General features: G+C 44.9%; 1 long non-coding RNA gene across 2 annotated transcripts in view; it reads left to right on the top strand.

Moving 5' to 3' along the window:
- LOC137323961 (uncharacterized) overlaps nucleotides 1-17586 on the top strand; it is a 108043-nt gene that overhangs the window by 74914 nt on the left and 15543 nt on the right. For both annotated transcript variants that reach the window (XR_010963478.1, XR_010963477.1), the window contains exons 2-3: nucleotides 15616-15773; nucleotides 16600-16749. This is a non-coding gene — a long non-coding RNA (uncharacterized lncRNA). The remainder of the gene's footprint in view (nucleotides 1-15615; nucleotides 15774-16599; nucleotides 16750-17586) is intronic.

The following is a 17586-nucleotide window of genomic DNA, read 5'->3' as shown; positions in this document are numbered from 1 at the left end:
GCGTCAGCGGGGAACCCGGAAGTGCGCGGGATCGGGGCGGGCTCCGGTACCGCGCCGGGATTCTCCGATTTTCGGAGCCCCCCGCCAGGAACGCACCCGATAGCGGGTGCTAAAATGACGCCCATAGAGTCTACAAAGGGATATAGATAGGTTAAGTGATTGGGCAAGAAGGTGGCAGATGGAGTGTGAGGTGGGAAAATGTGATGTCATTCACTTTGGCAGGAAGAATAGAAAAACTGAATATTTTTTAAATGGTGAAAAACCATTAAATGTTGGTGCCCTAGTACAAGAAACACAAAAAGTTAGCATGCAGGTATAGCAAGCAATTAGGAAGGCAAATGGTATGTTGGCCTTTATTGCAAGGGGTTTGAGTTCAAGAGTAAGGAAGTCTTACTACAATTGTACAGGGCTTTGGTGTGACCTTACCTGGAGAACTACATACAGTTTTGGTCTCCTTATCTAAGGAATATACTTGCCTTAGAGGCGGTGCAACAAAGGTTCATTAGATTAATTCCTGGGATGAGAGGGCTGTCCCACAAGGACAACCCTCTCATCTCAAGGTAGAATGGGCCTATAATCTCTGGAGTTCAGAAGAATGAGAGGTGATCTCATTGAAACATATAAAATTCTGAGGGGTTTGACAGGATAGAGGCGAGAGGTTGTTTCCCCTGCCTGGAGAGTCTAGAACTAGAGGGCATAGTTGCAGGATAAGGGGTTGGCCATTTAAGACTAAGATGAGGAGGAATTTCTTCACTCAGAGGGTTGTGAATCTTTGGAATTCTCTACCCCGGAGGGCTGTGGATGCTGAGTTGTTGAATATGTTCAAGGCAGAGATAGATAGATTTTTGGACTCTAGGGGAATCAAGGGATATGGGGATCAGGCAGGAAAGTGGAGTTGAGGTTGAAGATCAGCCATGATCTGATTGAATAGCGGAGCAGGCTCGAGGAGCCATATGGCCTACTCCTGTTCCTATTTCTTATGTTCTACCTATCTGGAGTTGTGAGATTCAGACTCAACACTATTCTGGTGGAGTAAAGTCAGTGTAATTTCTTATACTGAAATTTTCAATGAAAATGAATGATCAGTACTAGACTGAGGCATGTCGAGAGTTTAATGTCAGGTATTTAAGTTTTATCTGCAACAAGCTGTTTTCCATTGCATGAAAATGGAAGATTATTCTAAATACACATATGAAATATGGATAATGAGTGACACGTGGAGAAAATGGCTTTATTGAAAACTGGCACCTAAGTAGTTTATCATTTTCTGAACACCCCACCTGAAAGAAAGAATGCCAAATCATTCCAGAAATGTCCACCATGCTGAAGGTTCCATTCTACATATGAAATTCAGATTATGGAGGTTCCATAAACACCCTTTACCACACCTAGATTGCAGCCAAAGAGGAGGCGAAAGATCATGGGCCTCGATTGTAACCTCCCTCGCCCAGCGAGAATGGTGCGTGGGACAGGTTATGATTAGGGCGAGTCGTCTTGCTGGCCTGAGGTCGCTCTATTCCCGCCCAGCGCCATCTTATCACAGTAGCACAGGAGGAGGCTATTCGGCCCATCATGTCTATACCGGCTCTTTGAAAGAGACCAAAACTGTACGCAGTTCTCCAGGTAACGTCACACCAAAGCCCTGTACAATTAGTTCCACACCCCTGCTCTTTCCCCATCTCCCTGTAAAACTTTTCCCTTCAAGTATTTATCTAATTCCCTTTTGAAAGTTACTATTGAATCTGCTTCCACCGCACTTTCAGGCAGTACATTCCAGACCATTACAACTTCACTGACTTTCAAGTCACTTACAGGCAATTTAGTTGAGGGCCTACTTTAAATTCAAAAGTGATCTTAACGTTCATTCGGGGCTTCCGTGCTGTGTGGAACCCGATAGCTGAACCACAGCGGGAGGCGTCAACTGGCCAGACGAGATCAAGGTAAGTTTTAAAAAATGACTTTTGTCAGAACTCCTTGTGGGCCAGGAGTGCTCCCCCCAGGCACTGCAGGGAGTCCTTGGGCCTCCCCACCCCCACCACGCTCCCAGTCCCTGATTGTGTCTGAAACATCCCCGATCGTCTCCAGACCCTTCCCACGCTGACTGCCAGGGACCACCTACTGCTGCCAAATTGCCGCTCCCACTTGCAGGCCAGATAGTGTATCTGGCCGGGTTTGGGCGGGACTGGGAACATTGATGTAAATGAGGCCCGGCCATTAAGATCAACTGCTTGACAAGGTTCACCTCCAACGTCTAACGTACACCATGTGCATCCAATGGCTGGACAAAATTACCAAATTTGAATGTGCCCAGCATTGAGCTGTACATGCTGATAAGAGCATAGCTGAGCTGGTCAGGACATTTCCGTACAGAAGATTCCAGAAAGCCAAAGAGTGAGCTGGAACAGGCCAAGCAGAATGAGAATCAACAGCGAAAGAGATACAAGGACATACACAAGCACAACTTTAACCTTTGTACTATCAAACTTGACAGCTCAGAAAGGGAGTTGATCGCACATGGCGGCTTCATCTGGTAAGAGCAGCAGTGCGAGGACCTCCAGAAAGAGAAACAGCAAAAGCAGATCCATGACAGCAACAAGCCGATGACCCTAGACACACTCTTTGGGTCTGAGAAACGCGTGGTAGAGTTTGTCTCTCTCATATTGGCCTTAACAGCGCATTCATCTCTTCCTAATAACGACTGTCATCTTCACCACCATATATGAGCTTGAATGGAAAGATTAACAAGGGGGGAGAAGGGGGCGGGAGGTGACACTGGAGATGTAAGTGAGAAAAATAAGCCTTTTAGTTTAGCCGTGGGAAAAATATTACAGGTAAATTGAATCTTAATATTGATTAGAAAATCAATATACAATCAACATAGTTATCTCAACAATTTCCAGGGGGAGGGGGGAGATAGTTAAACTGAATAGTTGATCGTTATGAAGCAATTAAAAATTTTCCTCTGAAATCTTGAACCATCGGAACGCTGTAAGAATAAGTGCAACAAATAAACAGTCTAGTCTTGTCTAAGCATCAGATCAGCATTTTAAGTTCTATTTATAGGCTATTAAACATAATAACTGCCTTTTTTAACAGTAGCTAACACGTTTGTACTCCTGAAAGTGGAGGCACCAATCATGTGGTTTCATAGTAACCAAGAGCCTCGCAAAGCTGAGCTTGTTTTTGTTGGAGGAAAGTAGAGTGGGGGAGGACATGATCCTGATGCTGAAAGACATATCTGATGCAGACTGTGAGCACCGAATGAGAAGACACAGGTCTAAAGTTAACAAGCTTCAAATTAAACTCAATTAGAACAAATATTTTTTTTCCTTCCCTCGTAAGGTAGTGAGCACGTATTGTAGCCTCCCAACAAAAGCAATGAAAAGCACTTCTTCATGAAAAGAGTGATCAACATGTGGCACGCAGGTAAGGTAGTGATGGCAAATTCCCTGAAATCATTTAGAAGCACCTAGATGCTGTGATGGGGAAGGGTGGATCTGTAAGTTATTCTTCCTCACCCTTACGCATCTTGTGAACTCCTTCAAAAAGAAGCTGGGTAAATATTTGGCAATGTACAGGATTGGACATTATCGGGAAAGGTATAGACTGAGATAATCTAATACTTAAATAGAATTACATAGAATGTATAGTGCACAAACAGGCTATTCAGCCCAACAGGTCCATGCCGGTGTTTATGCTCCACACGAGCCTCCTCCCACCGTTCTTCATCTAACCCCATCAACATATCCTTCTAATACTCTATGGGACACAATGATCTCTGTGTTGTGGGAAAAGAGGAGAGTGTTGTCTATGAATGAAGCAGCAGGGCAACGTTGAATAGTGAAGATGTGAGAGTGTGCAAATATTCTGGAGTTTTGCTTGAAATTCTTTCAGGACCAAGGAGTATTGATACAGGACTTACCCTTCAGGACGTTAAATGGCAGAGGATGCGTTCCTGCTAGAGTCAGTTGTACTTGGAAAGAATGAATGTGCTGCGCCAATTGGCCTTCCTTGTTCTATGCTTTGTGTTCTTAAATGTGCTCAACTCTATGGCCCCGATATTTACGGGGAGGCTGGAGGATGCGGGGAAGGCCTAAAAATGGCCAAACATAACAGCAGGACCTCAGTATCATTTTTTGTTCTGATTCCCGCCCAGCAGCCGAGCAAATTGATAGTCTGGTGGGCAGACAGGAGGGAAATCCACTGGCAGGAAGCCGCAGGCGAGGACCCTTGGGGACGGTCCCCGGCAATCAGGAGAGGGGAAGCTCGGACATCGCGGCAGAGTAGGGGAAGAGAGGACATGGGGCTGTGGGGGAGGGGGCGCGGGGAGGAGGTTGGTGATTGCGGCAGGAGCGACGAGAGAGGCCACGACCTCGGCTGGGGGAGGCCGAAGGCTTCCTTGAGAGGCCAGGATAAGCACTCCTGCTCCTCCTGGCCCACAGGGAGTGCTGAAACAGCCACTTACCTTGCGGAGCTGGCAGCTCCCGCCTCCCTTTCACTGCCAGATTTCCTGATCCCTGGGAAACCCATGCAGCAGCAGTGAATTTTAAATCGGGCTTCCAATTGCACAGTGGAAGCCCGATTTAAATATGTTAATGAAGTGTCCATCCCCTCCACAGCGGAATACTCGGACGCCACGATAGGCACCACCGTGCACAGAGTGTTGGGGCCAAGCGTTCCTCATATTTACGTCTTTAACCCCTCCGCCACCACCGCCCACCAAGAAGGGGTTAATATTGAGGCCAATATCCTCGACATCTTTAAAGGGTGTCAAGCAAAACTTAATTCTCACATCTTCATTTAGTGCCTTTAATTCAACTAGCATATAATGTCATATTCTTTTGTATCACTAAACATAGTAAATGTCCTTGCTGAGGCAATTCATTTGAATAATGCCAACTAACTTGGCCCCGATATTTACGTGGAGGTAGGGAGGGAGCGGGGACATTGCTCCAATTTTCCAACCCGTGCTCCCTGCAAGTATGGCTGTGACGGTGATAAGCTGTCTACATATATTAGAGCACAAAACAATGTTACAAAGCATTACTTATATTGCTTTGCAACGAGTCATAATGGCCCGTAAATGGCTCCGAGCGGCGAACCAGCAGTGGTCACCGCTCATTAGATTTAAATTCACCCACTGAGTCACTGCGTCCTTTTTGGCAGCAACTTCCTTGAACTGCGACTTCAAATAACATTAGAGTTCTTTCCCAGGCTGTATGAGTAGTGAAAGGATCTCTAAGGCCCCTCAACCAATCAGCTTGAAGCGAGCCACGCTGTGAGAATCAGGATATTAATGGGATCCATCACCAATAAATGCCCAATTTAGCTCACTAATGGTAATCTATTTAACTTTGTGTTAAACCTATATTTAGAAACCCAGCGTAGTGTTAATGCTACTATAATTACCTTTACTAACTGAAATGCAATCTTCTGCTGTGTGGCAAAATTACTGACGTTCTAAGTATAAGACCCAAAGTTCTGGTAGTGGTGGTCCAGTTTATGAAATACAATTGCTTCTCCCTCCAACATTTCCTCCTACACCACAGACCGGTTTCAGTCACAAAGACCAGAGGACAACTGAACTGTCTCCAAGCCTGTACCAGTACTGCCTTGAGTCTGAGACTAGGATAAGAGTGAGAATAACACTTTTCCTCCATATGGGAAACCCAATGCTTTCAGTCAGAGTAGCCAAAATTCAGAGCTGACTGGGGGTGGGGGGGATTTAGGAAAATAGGTTCAGTATTCCTATACTCAGGTTGGCAGGACTTTGTGCCCCAGCATGCTGTGCCTGAGACATAGTTCAAGAAAAGGGAAAAATTTATAAGAGAATAACTTGAATTTATATGGCACCTTGTCAGATTACTTTGGATGTCCCAAAGAATTTTGCAGCAAATAAATTGACTGTAAATGAATAACTTTTTCAAGTTCAGCCACTGTTGTTATGTGCATAAACCCAGCAGCCAATTTATGCAAAATGAAGTCCCACAAACGGCAATGAGATGAATTTCTCACTTAAGAATGCACACATCATCTTCCTGTGAAGTTGCACAGTGCAGTTCCATTTGGAGCTTTTTTCATTAGAACAGAGGAGATTAAGGGTGATTTGACAGAGTTGTTTAAAATTATGAAAGATGGGGCAGAGTAGATAGAAACAAACTTGTTCCAGTGATTGATGGGTTTAGAAAAAGGCAACAAAAATATAAGATTAAATGTAAGAGATTTAGGACAGAGAGCAGGAGAAACATATTTAAACATAGGGTTGTGAGGCTTTGGAATACACTACCAGAATTAGTGATTGAAGCAGGACCACAGGTTTGAATTTCCATTAGGGGTTCTCCTGATTATCCGCCATAACTTTGGTGGAAAATCATAAATTTGATGGAAAATGGTAGTCGGCTTTATGCAGTTTCTCTGGGATTTCCACGGATCTTCCAGGTCAACATTTAAGAATAGATTAGATAGATAGTTGAAGGGAAGGGGGATGAAGAGATGTGGGAACATAGGATTAGGACTACTGCTCATTTGAAGCACAAAAAGCAACACAGATTGGTTGGACCAAACGGGCTGTTTCCTTCTTGTAATTTCAGTGCAATTCTATGTAATTTGTGTAGAATTGAGTAAACAGGCAGCAGTAACACAAGATTGATTTTGAACAGCAAACCTCAGATGGATGAGGTCAACCATGAAAGTGTTTATTATATATAAATATATATACATAAGCAGTGGTAGCTGGGACAGAGCTGCGGAACCCTGATGGCTCTATGTGTTACACATTCACTGCTAGAATTTTCTGTGCAATCCACTTTGACTATATGATGCAGTTCCTGTGTGGTGTAATCTTCATCAGATTTGAACTGACCAAGTGCATGTGCATAAGAGCAAACAATTACAAATAGGTCAAAAATATTGCATTTAAATATCATTTGAATTTGGACATTTGTAACCACAGGATCATTGCATATTTATTGGGCATATGAATTTGGCAATGTAAAAGGTTGGAAACAAAATGCTGCAATAACAGATGAAGCCTGACCCACTCCAATCAGGTGTTTGATCTTTCAGTGCAATTTTACATAAACACTCCTGACAAACATGATAGCACCAGCTTAGGTAAAAAAAAACTAATACTGATGTATATATAACCATAGGAATGTAAGAAAGCACGGAATAAGTAACAGCTTTTTGGCCTATAAAGCTCTCTCCTTCCACAGTATACAATCTAGGTCATCATGGACTCTATCCCACCCATTTAATCTCCTGAGACAAAGTTGTTCTTAAGGGTAACTTCCACATTAGAATTATTAAACATCTAGAAACTCCATCTCCACTATTCAACCTTAATCTGTTACCCTCTATAAATAACATCCCCCTGCCCCTCCACCACCCGATGTGTTTTGGTGAATACAGGTAGGAATCTAATACCAGTGCTTAAGCCAGACCATCACGCCCATGATTTATGCCTGGCATATAAGAGTCACCTTGCATACTGAGGTTCAAGCAAAGAGTAACCAGCACTGACTAACATTGTTGGAGCATGCATTAAACCATTGGAAGGCTCTGGTCTGTCCCTCACCACCCTACTAAAAATATGGTTTGAGGAAGCACCAAGGTCAATTTTATGAGGTCACTGCCTTTGTCACAGTATATCCCTGAATGCTCTCTCTTACTATGTCCTGCACAAGTATACACCAGACACCCTGGAACATTGGCAAACATATTTAAAAAGGCATTGTAATGTATCTCCCAAGACATTTTGCAATGTTTAACAGTACCACACAAGTGTGTGATGTCATCACAATAGCTTGTACTTATGGATTGTAGATTTAGATGCAAATAAAAAGGAAAAAAAGCACGAATTTCAGTGCAAATTTTCTGTAGTGGGCATTACACTGACACTTGCAACATGGGCTGTCCCCACTGGGTGACTCTACTCCTTTAATTGTTTTCATCTGTTGCCCATGACTTCAATATTATTTTATAGTCTATGATACTGCAATTAAAAAAGATGCAATCTGGCATCTCAGAGCTGGTGATCCATGTGATTGTCAAAAAGCAAAAATGCTGGTTACATGAAATCATTACTTGGAAAATAAGTTTTATGCCTCTCACACAATGTTTATCAATGCCAATATGTAACAGAGAAACTTAGCTTTCATTAGTCAATAGATACAACGCAAGGATGTTTCAGTATTGAAAGGGTTAAACAAATGGCTTTATATAGGTTGAGTGAATAGGAAGTGTGAATTCACAAGATTAATCACCAGGTTTGCAACTCTGTTCGGACTTGATGTTGAATGTCTCAGCTCTGTAACCGATAACCCACGTATTTTTAGAAGTTGCAGTGTGAAAATGATATAACGCTGTCCAAGCTGACTGAATTGTCTGTATAGCACTTTCCACATACAGCATGGCAAGAATAGAAATGACCATTGGTGGAGGTTGGGTGGAAGAGGGGGAGTTATTCACAAAATGCAGCATGGAGCAGCATCGGTTAAGGGATGATTTGGGTTTAAAGAAATATTTTATCATATTCCCTACCAACCTAATTTTTAAAAAAGAGGAGTGCTGTGCAAGTGTAAGAGAACACAGAAATTCCAGCATAGAAAGAATGGACAAGCTAACATTTATATAGTATCTTACCACGTCCTGAGGACATTCCAAAACACTTGATAACCGATGAATTACTGTTGTTATGTAGACAAATGTGACAGGCAATTTTGCGCACAGCAAGCTCCCACAGACAGAAAATTGAATCGCTGACCAGGTAATTTGCTTTTGGTGGCAATTAGTTTAATGATGAATGTTGGCCAGGACATGGGAAAATTCCCTCCTCTTCTTCAAATAGTGCCATTGGATCTTTTATGTTCACTTGAGCAGGCAGACAGGGCTTCAGTTTAACGTCTCATGCAAAAGGCAGCACCTCTGACAACGCAGCACTCCCTCAATACTGCACTAAAGTGTTAACCTAGGTTATGTGCTCAAGTAAAGAAGGAGGTTAATCAGCAGATCATGACAATGCCTATGCTAGCCCCTTATCAGAGCTATCTACTTTAATCCCCATTCCCTTACTCTTTCCCTTTAATATTTTCCTTCAAGTGTTTATCTAATTCCTTTTTAAATGTGATTGGCTCAGCCCTGATAGCCTCTTGCAGTAATGTAGTCCATATTCCGATAACTCTTTGTATGAATAGATGCCTTCTGACTGACATGACCCTCCACTTATTTGAATTGTTCTTTTTTGCACATTCAAGAATAATTAGTGCCAAGTTGCTGAAATGAGTTGAAATGTGACTTTTCACCATTATTTGACACTGCACCTTTTTCGCAGCACTTGACCTTTCAGCTATCACTATGACACATCCATATCATCTATGGTGGCGCATATGAGACACATGAGAGAAAGTAAAATATTATGTAATTCAACTTTCAATGGAAAAAATACTTAAAGTATTTTTTGCAAGTATTTAATTGAAAGAAAAGAAAGACTTGCATTTATATAGCACCATCACCATGGGCTCGATTTTAGGGTCGGGTTACCTGCGGGTTTCCAGCGGGGGGGCCCCGAAAATCCCGATCTCCGATCACGTGACCGGATTCGGACGAAATCCCGGCCACTTCCGGGTACCGCGCTGACGTGCGGGGCTGCGCGCGAAAGCCCCGCTGGTGGGAATCCCGCAGGCAATTAAAGCCAGCGGGGTTCCACTTGAGAGCACTTAACTTGCTCGTTGTGGTCAGTTAATGAGCTGAAGCAGCTGTCAAAAGAGGAAGTGTGGGATTTTAGGTTCAAGGCAGTCAGTTTCCCACACTGGGGGAAACAGGACCCTTCAAACCAGGCGTGTTGCAGCCAGCAGCCTGTGGCAGGTGCCAAGGTGCGCTCCACGGGGGAGAGCCCTCACCCACGCAGGAGGCCACCGCGTCACATAGGGCAACCCCTGCCCCCCACCACCCCCCGGCCAAGCCAGAGGACAGACCGACACGAAACCGCAGCCCCAGTCCGAGGACCCACACACCTACCCTGCACAACCCCTCAGACCAACACCTGCCAGTTGGGTGGTGTGTGGACACCCTCGGAGGACGAAGAGCATGACCAGCACCAGCAGCCTCGCAGTCCACGCCGTCCGCCGCAGAGACGTGGATCCCCCCAACACGGTGTGGTTGCACGCCCACCTGCACAGCAGGAGGGAGGGCTACCGCAGAGAGAGACGCGTCGCAGAGGGCACTACCCTCGCCACAGGGTCCACAGACCGAGGCGCAGCTCCCCGGACCTCTCCGAGCAGCAGTGCACAGGGAGGCGCAGATTCGCTCGACATGTAGTCGTGGAGATCTGCAGCCTCTTTCATGCCGAGCTGCTCCTGGCTGGCCCCAGCACCAACTGCTTACCTGTCGCTGGCAAAGTCACCACTGTCCTCCACACCTTCACCTCCGCATCCTTCCAGGGTGCAGCCGGCTACACCGCCGATGTCTCTCAGTCGTCTGCGCGGACGAGCCCTGCAAATACACCTGCACCTACTCTGCAGTAACACGATGGGTGGCATCAGTGGTGGGTCCTCATAGTGATACCCAGGAGCGGGCATTATTGGACACAATGGACAGGATTCGCGGAGACATGGCAGTGGTGGTGTCAATGTAATGTGTGCTGTTTGTGGCTCTGAAATTCAATATGGGTAACACCCATGACAAACCCTCAGACACCCTTGTGCACCCCCTTCATGCTGACGAGACGTTTGCCTTACCCTGCCTACTGCACATATGTGATGCATGCCCTGTGGCTGCAGCACAGGTGGTGGCAGGTTGAGTGAGGCTGGCCGTGAGGGAGATGCACGAGAGGGTGAGTATGGGATGGAGCCATGAGATTGTATGAGGATTGGGTCGCGTGTTAGTGGCAGGATGAGTACTGGCGAGGTGAGTAGGTGGAGGTAAGATGAGGATGGGGTGTGAGTGGGCATGAAGGGTGATGTGACAGAATAGTGTTGGCGGTGCCGAAGGAGATTTGGGGTGGGGGCAGTGTTGTGGCAGACGGAGTGTAGGGGAAAGACTTCATGTTCTCACTGTGGCTGACCTACTGCGGTCATTGCAGCGCCTCCTGCACTGTATGCAGGTGGGCCATATGTTGGTTGCGCATGTGACCCCCTCTGCCACCTCGAGCCAGGCCTTCTTGGTGGCAGAGGCAGGCCGCTTCCTCCCGCCCGCCGGGGGGAAGATCTGTGTCCTCCCCCTCCTCCTCACCCCATCTGATGATACCTGGGGTGAGGCATCATTAAACTGGGAGCAGCCTTCCCCCTGGGCTGCTCCATGCTGCAATTTGTCCCATTGGTTGCAGCATCTGTCAGTGGAGGACTGCCCCTTTAACTAGAGAGCCTCCAGCTGACAGATCGTACTGCGCATGCGCAGCCCGCCCGACGCGCAGGCCAGCGCCGTGGACCCCGGAGGAGCAGGTAATTGGATCCTATTAGTGGATTGCCTGCTACGATCGCGTGGGCAACCCACTAATTTCGCCGTTCGCGTTTTCGACGCTCCCGGAGGACCACCCGCTGGGAACCCGCAGGCCTGCTAAATTCGAGCCCCATGTCTCAAAAATGTCTTGCATACAATGAATTATTTTGAAATTATGCAGGCAAACACAGCACCTCCCTTGTGCACGAAATTCCACAAATAGCAGTGAAATGAATTATAGGATGATCTGTTTTTGATGGTATTGACTGAGGAAAAAAATACATCTTTCTTCTCTTTGAATAATGCCATAGGATCTCTGGAGGGAGATTTTCAACCTCTGCCAAAAATGGGCGCAAAGTGGGTCCACCCAAAGCACAGTCAGGAGGCCCAAACCATTTTCAGGTTTGAGCCTCATTTGAATTCAGCCAATCAGGAGCTCCACTGCAGCTCGCCGGTTTTGGAAGGTCAGAAATCAGCCGGAAGGTCAGTCCATTGAGGGGGATGAGGCGGAGCAGGGGGGGAGCCAATCCCGGGGATGAAGGTGCAAGAATGAGATAGCAGCAGGCCAAAAGGTTTTTGGTGAGGCGTATTCTTGAATGTGCAAATCTTATATAAAGGTACCTTTTCCTGAGCAGCCCACATCAGCTTCTTTACATGAAAATTGCAATCAGGTGTCCTACTATCAGCGTAAGACCCCGATTTTCAAATTTACCAGCTTCCCGCTTGTTTTGGGCTAGAGTGCTGGGCATCTATTTAAAGGCCAGCCTAAAAATGGTATCAGGTGACATTGGGCTCTGAGGTACCTGATTATCCTCTGCCAGTCGCCCATTTATCAGGTGAAATTTTAGCTCTTAATATCCAACCTTCCACAATGGACAAAAGCTTTCAAATGTGTAAGATGTTGTTTACAGTTAGCATTTCATAAAGCTTTAAAATAATTCACATCATGACAGCAATCTTTGTCACTGGGAACACTGGTGCAACCATCACTAGGTAAAATTGGGACAGTCCAAACCAAAGTTTGCAGGAGCTGGCTTATAAATTGCTCACTCCCCCTTCTCTTTTTAAAGCATTTTTAAAACCCTGTATCTGTGCTCTTTGCAAAATCCTGCCCCCACACACTCTTTTTAAAGCCTCACTCCTGGTTCTCTTTTTAATCCCTACTCCCCTGCTATTCTTTAAAAGCCCTACATCCCTTGATCTTTTTAAAGCCCCGCTCCTCACCTCTTCTTGAAAACCTGCCCCTACAAACTCTTTTTATAGCTTCGCTCCCTTGCTCTTTTATAAAACCCTGCCTCATGCAGCTTTTAAAATCCTGCTCTCCCACTTTTTTAAAACCCTGCCCCATACACCCTTTTAAAGCCTCAATCCTGTTTTTCTTTTTTAAAACCCTACACCCCTTGATCTTTTTAAAGCCTCGCTCTCCCACTCTCTTCAAAGCCCTGCTACCTCTGCTCTTTTCAAAGGCTCGTTCCCCAGCACTTCTTAAAGCCCCGCTGATTGACTGGCCATGTAGTTCCTGATGCTTCCCTATGCTTATTCCCATGCAACATGTGATGGGGAAAAAAAAACTGTTGATGAGGCATAAGGGAGAAAAGTTAAAAGTAGGAAGGGAAAATGAAGAAAAGTAAGGGGGAGAGATGAAAGTGAGGAGAGAAACTAAAATGATGGAGGTGAGAAACAAAAGTGGAGAAGAAAGAAAAGGAAATGAGTGAGAGCATGAAAAACAAATGGAAACAAAGAGAGAAACAAAGGGCATTGTATGGGCAGGGCATTTGTGTGGTCAGGGTATTGTATGAGCAGTGCTTGTGTGTGGGCAGGGTATTGTTTGGGCAAAGCATGCAAGTGGGTAGGGCATGTATGTGGTCAGGGTGTAATATAGGCAGGGCATGTATGTGATCAGAGTATTGTATGGGCAGTGCCTGTGTGTGGTCAGGGTATTGTATGGGCAGGGTATGCAAGTGGTCAGGGCATGTATGTGGCAGGACTCCAATGTCCCTACCATCATTGTGATGGTGATTGTGCATATGATTGTGCAAACAAAGCTTCCTGGAAGTATTGCTGAAACAGCTGTAAGGGATGTTCAAAAGCTTCCTGCTTTTAAAAGATAGTGTCCTCTTTAAATTACTTCAGTTTGAGTTTCAGGTGTGGCCACTTCTGGTGTGCCTCATGTCTCCACCATGGTTCCTCTTCTATTTATCATCCATATGCTATCTCTGTACAAAATTACCCACAAGCATGGAGTCAGCTTCCATATTTTTACTGATAGCACCCAAACTCACTGTCACCATCGCAGCACCATGGCTGTTGCTGTACTCTCTGACTGCCTCCCAATAATGGATGAGTTGAGATTTCTGCCAGCCCATTGCCAAGACTATCACCTTCCACTGCCTACTCCACCCCTACCTCACCCCTCCACTGCTAAAACCCTCATCAACGCCTTCGTCAGCTGAAAGATTGTTCTTTGCGGTGCTCCCTGCTTCAGTCTCCCTGCCTCCACCTTTCACAAATGCCAGCGAACCAGAACTTTGCAGTCCGGGGTGCTCTTTGCGAAGTTCAACACAGCCAGCTCCCACGTTGTCATACTGCTCTATGGCTCCTGTGTCTCATCAAACCAGCTCCAAGATTCTCATCTACAAATCCCTCCATGGCCTTGCCCCACCCTTTTTTGGAAATAATCTCCAGCATCCTTTACCCCCCATTCCTCTGACTCTGGATTGCTGCATCATTGATAGCCAGTCTTTCAGCCGTTCCAACCCTGCTTCCTGCAACTCTTCTAAAATCACTTCTCCCTGCTTTCCAAAGCATCCAAAAAAACGATCTCTTTGGACATGCCGTCATTCTCTTCCCCAAGCTTCTTTACTTCCTTCTTATTGCAGGTTTCTCAGCCTTGTGAGTGCTCTAAGGCGCTCTATTACATGAGGAGTGCTATATAAATACAAGTTGGTGTTTAATTCTGGTTTATATTTTGCTGTAATACTGTATTACCTGTTTCAAGCAGTTTGGTCAACAGGAACTTTTGTTAAACATCCCAAGTTCACAAATGTCACACATGGTTTTATTCCTCTTATGTCCTGTTTACACTGCCATTTTGGAAGGGAGCACTTTCCATTTCTAGCACTATTCAGACTCCAAATCACAAGTAAAACACTCCACACTCTCCAAGAAGCGGAACTGAGCAATCTTGTAGTTATCTGCAGTGTGGAATCAACGTCAGGTGGAAACTAAAATCATTCTGGATCCACAAACACTGAGATCCAGTATGAAAAAGACTGTGAGTGCATTATTGCAGGCACCATCTGACGGTCAAATTGCCCAATTAAAATGCCCCATTTCTTTCTTTGGAAGCCTGTTCCATGAAGTTATATTTAAAATAGTTTTAATTTCATTATAAATAACAGCTATACCAAGTTTTATTTATTCCGTTTGAAATTTCCCATTTTATTCCTTGCCCCGACTATCCCATCCTCATTTGAGGTGGTTCTGTCCAGTTGGGAAGGACTAACAGGGTGCATTCCTCCTCTCCAGATGCCTTTGATACTAGTATTACAGTGCAGGTAGGGCCCCTCCACTTATTTTCTTTCGCTCATATTGACTCACATCTGTCCCTTATCTACCTCCCCACATTCAATACTTTATGATCCAGCCAATGATGGTAACTGAATATTAAGTGCAAGCAAAGTGTAGCACACTTTCTCAGTACACCTCTTTAGCAAACAGGAAAATGTGTTTGAACAGATGATTGGAAAAGGGCGCAATAACTATAAATACTTCATTTTGACAGTTCAATCAAAATGACTCAGCTGCCATGCAAATTCTGTGCACCTTATAGATCCACAGGCTTTGCATGACAGCTGTTCCAGTTCATTTGATCAAGCTATCTTTTTGTGCCCATCTGGTTATTGATGGCCCACTCAAACAAAACTAACTCGAAATTAACATGAGATCACCAATTATAGCAGATTTAACATAGCACTAAATAACCTAATTTCTTATGGCGCTGCCCAAACTTGATCCAGTGAAACAAAGCCAGACCCTAACTCCAGCATTATTTCAGCAGCTGGAGTTTCATGTCTAACATCAATGGGTTACTGTAAAGTTACTATTGGAAGATTAAAAATGTGAATTTTTGTGTAACTCTCAGCTCAAGCCAGATATGCATTTTTTCCATTTCCCTAGGGAACTAATTTAACTGTGTCACTGCAGAGTGGGTGTATGTGTATTTGCAGGGCTCTTTTGCGCAGACGACTGAGAGACATCGGCGATGTCCCCGGTGGCACCCTGGAAAGATGCGGAGGAGAAGTTGTTGAGGGCAGTGGTGACTTTGACAGCGACAGGTAAGAAGATGGTGCTCGGGCCAACCAGGAGCAGCTCGGCATGAAGGAGGCTGCAGATGTCCACGACTACATATCGAGTGACTCTGAGCCTCCGTGTGCACTGCTGCTCAGAGAGGTCCAGGAAGTCCGGGAAGCTGAGCCTCGGTCTGGAATAGAGAAGGTTGAGAGGAGATTTGATAGAGGTATTCAAAATCATGGATCATCTAGACAGAGTAAGTAGAGAGAAACTGTTCCCATTGGCAGATGGGTCAAGAACCAGAGGACATAGATTTAAGGTGATTGGCAAAAGAAACAAAGGTGACATGAGGAAAAGCTTTTTTACACAGCGAGTGGTTCGGATCTGGACTGCACGGCCAGAAGGGGTGGTTGAGGCAGATTCAATCATGGCCTTCAAAAGGGAACTGGATAAGTACTTGAAAGGAAAACATTTACAGGGCTACAGGGATAAGGCGGGGGTGGGGGGGGGGTGTGGAACTAGCTGGATTGCTCTTGCATAGAGCCGGCACGGCTCGATGGGCTGAATGGCCTCCTTCCATGCCGTAACCTTTCTATGATTCTAATGTAGCCTAGTGACAATGGAGCACATCTCATTTATGCAAGCACCAAGCGGCAGTATCACTTCATATTGATCTAAAAGTAATAGTGGTACTGTTAGAAAACAGTCCAAAGTTTCTCTTGGTTTACTTTGGTGATGGCAGTGAGACATTTTACATTTTCTGAGGAGACTGAATGGGTTGGGTTTAGACTATGGTGGAACTGATCGTAAGTGGTTTGTAGGGGAGAATGGCTTGCTGAGCCAAATGGTAATTTCTTATTCTTTCTCCAGCCTACATGCTGATATTCCTCTTGGTTCCCATGTTCCTCTGCTGCCACTTGGAGGATCCCCCTCTGCATTATCACCACTGAGCTCTCCAGGCAGACTGAGAATTGTGAATAGTCACATGAGATGAGATAGCATCATGCTAGGAGATACAAGGTTAGTTTCTGATTCGTGCTGCTAGATTTTTCCTCATGTTATTCAATGTCAACTTTCTTACTCAAAGGTGCAAAATGTGGTAAACAACATACCCATGTAACATGTCAGAGAACTGGGACATCAGCGAAGGACTATCCCCCAATTTAATATAACAGTAGTTTGCCATTGCTTGAAGGAAGAATTCTACTATAAAATCATAGAAAACAGATTAAGTTAAAAAAAAATGTCCATTATCAGACTGGATGTTTCCTTCATAAAGTTTGCATCTAGTTGGGATAGAGCTGAAAGAGTTCAGAAAAAACCCACAGCTCTGCAGTTATGAGATGCCTGTTTTAATGTAGGGCACATGCAGGAGTCCGAAAACTGAGGGGGGAGTCCCTTCTGCTGCACCATATCCTTTCCAGCAAACCTAGGCAGGTACTGATCTGCAGATAGAAAGGAAGTGTTTATCAATTAGAAAGTAACACATAGAACTCGACGTATTCTGTTTTAATAGACTTGTGGTTAGCATGTTGTGAAAGTAACTTGCTGGTCAAACACATTCCTTCACCATGTCAACTGTACTGTATTGTTCACAGTGTTCATCATGCTTTTAATTGTATTAGCCAAGTATTAAGGTATTGTATCCCGGCATAGAGAGCTATAGTTGCTGTAATAATGGATTTCCAGTGAGGTAAGTTAATTGGAAGCAATTTAGAAATAACATTACAGTGATATTTCAGTTGGATTCTATGTGCTTTTTTTTATCTTTTATGCCAGGAAAATGCTGCAGGGTGTCTCATTTGCATGCACTGTTCCTGTGAGGTGTGCAAGGCTTTGGTGGAATCAGATTAACAT

This window comes from Heptranchias perlo, chromosome 7, assembly GCF_035084215.1.
Source record: "Heptranchias perlo isolate sHepPer1 chromosome 7, sHepPer1.hap1, whole genome shotgun sequence".
Lineage (NCBI taxonomy): Eukaryota > Metazoa > Chordata > Chondrichthyes > Hexanchiformes > Hexanchidae > Heptranchias > Heptranchias perlo.
Note: the sequence above shows the minus strand (reverse complement) of the source record. Positions and strands in the feature narration are given on the sequence as shown.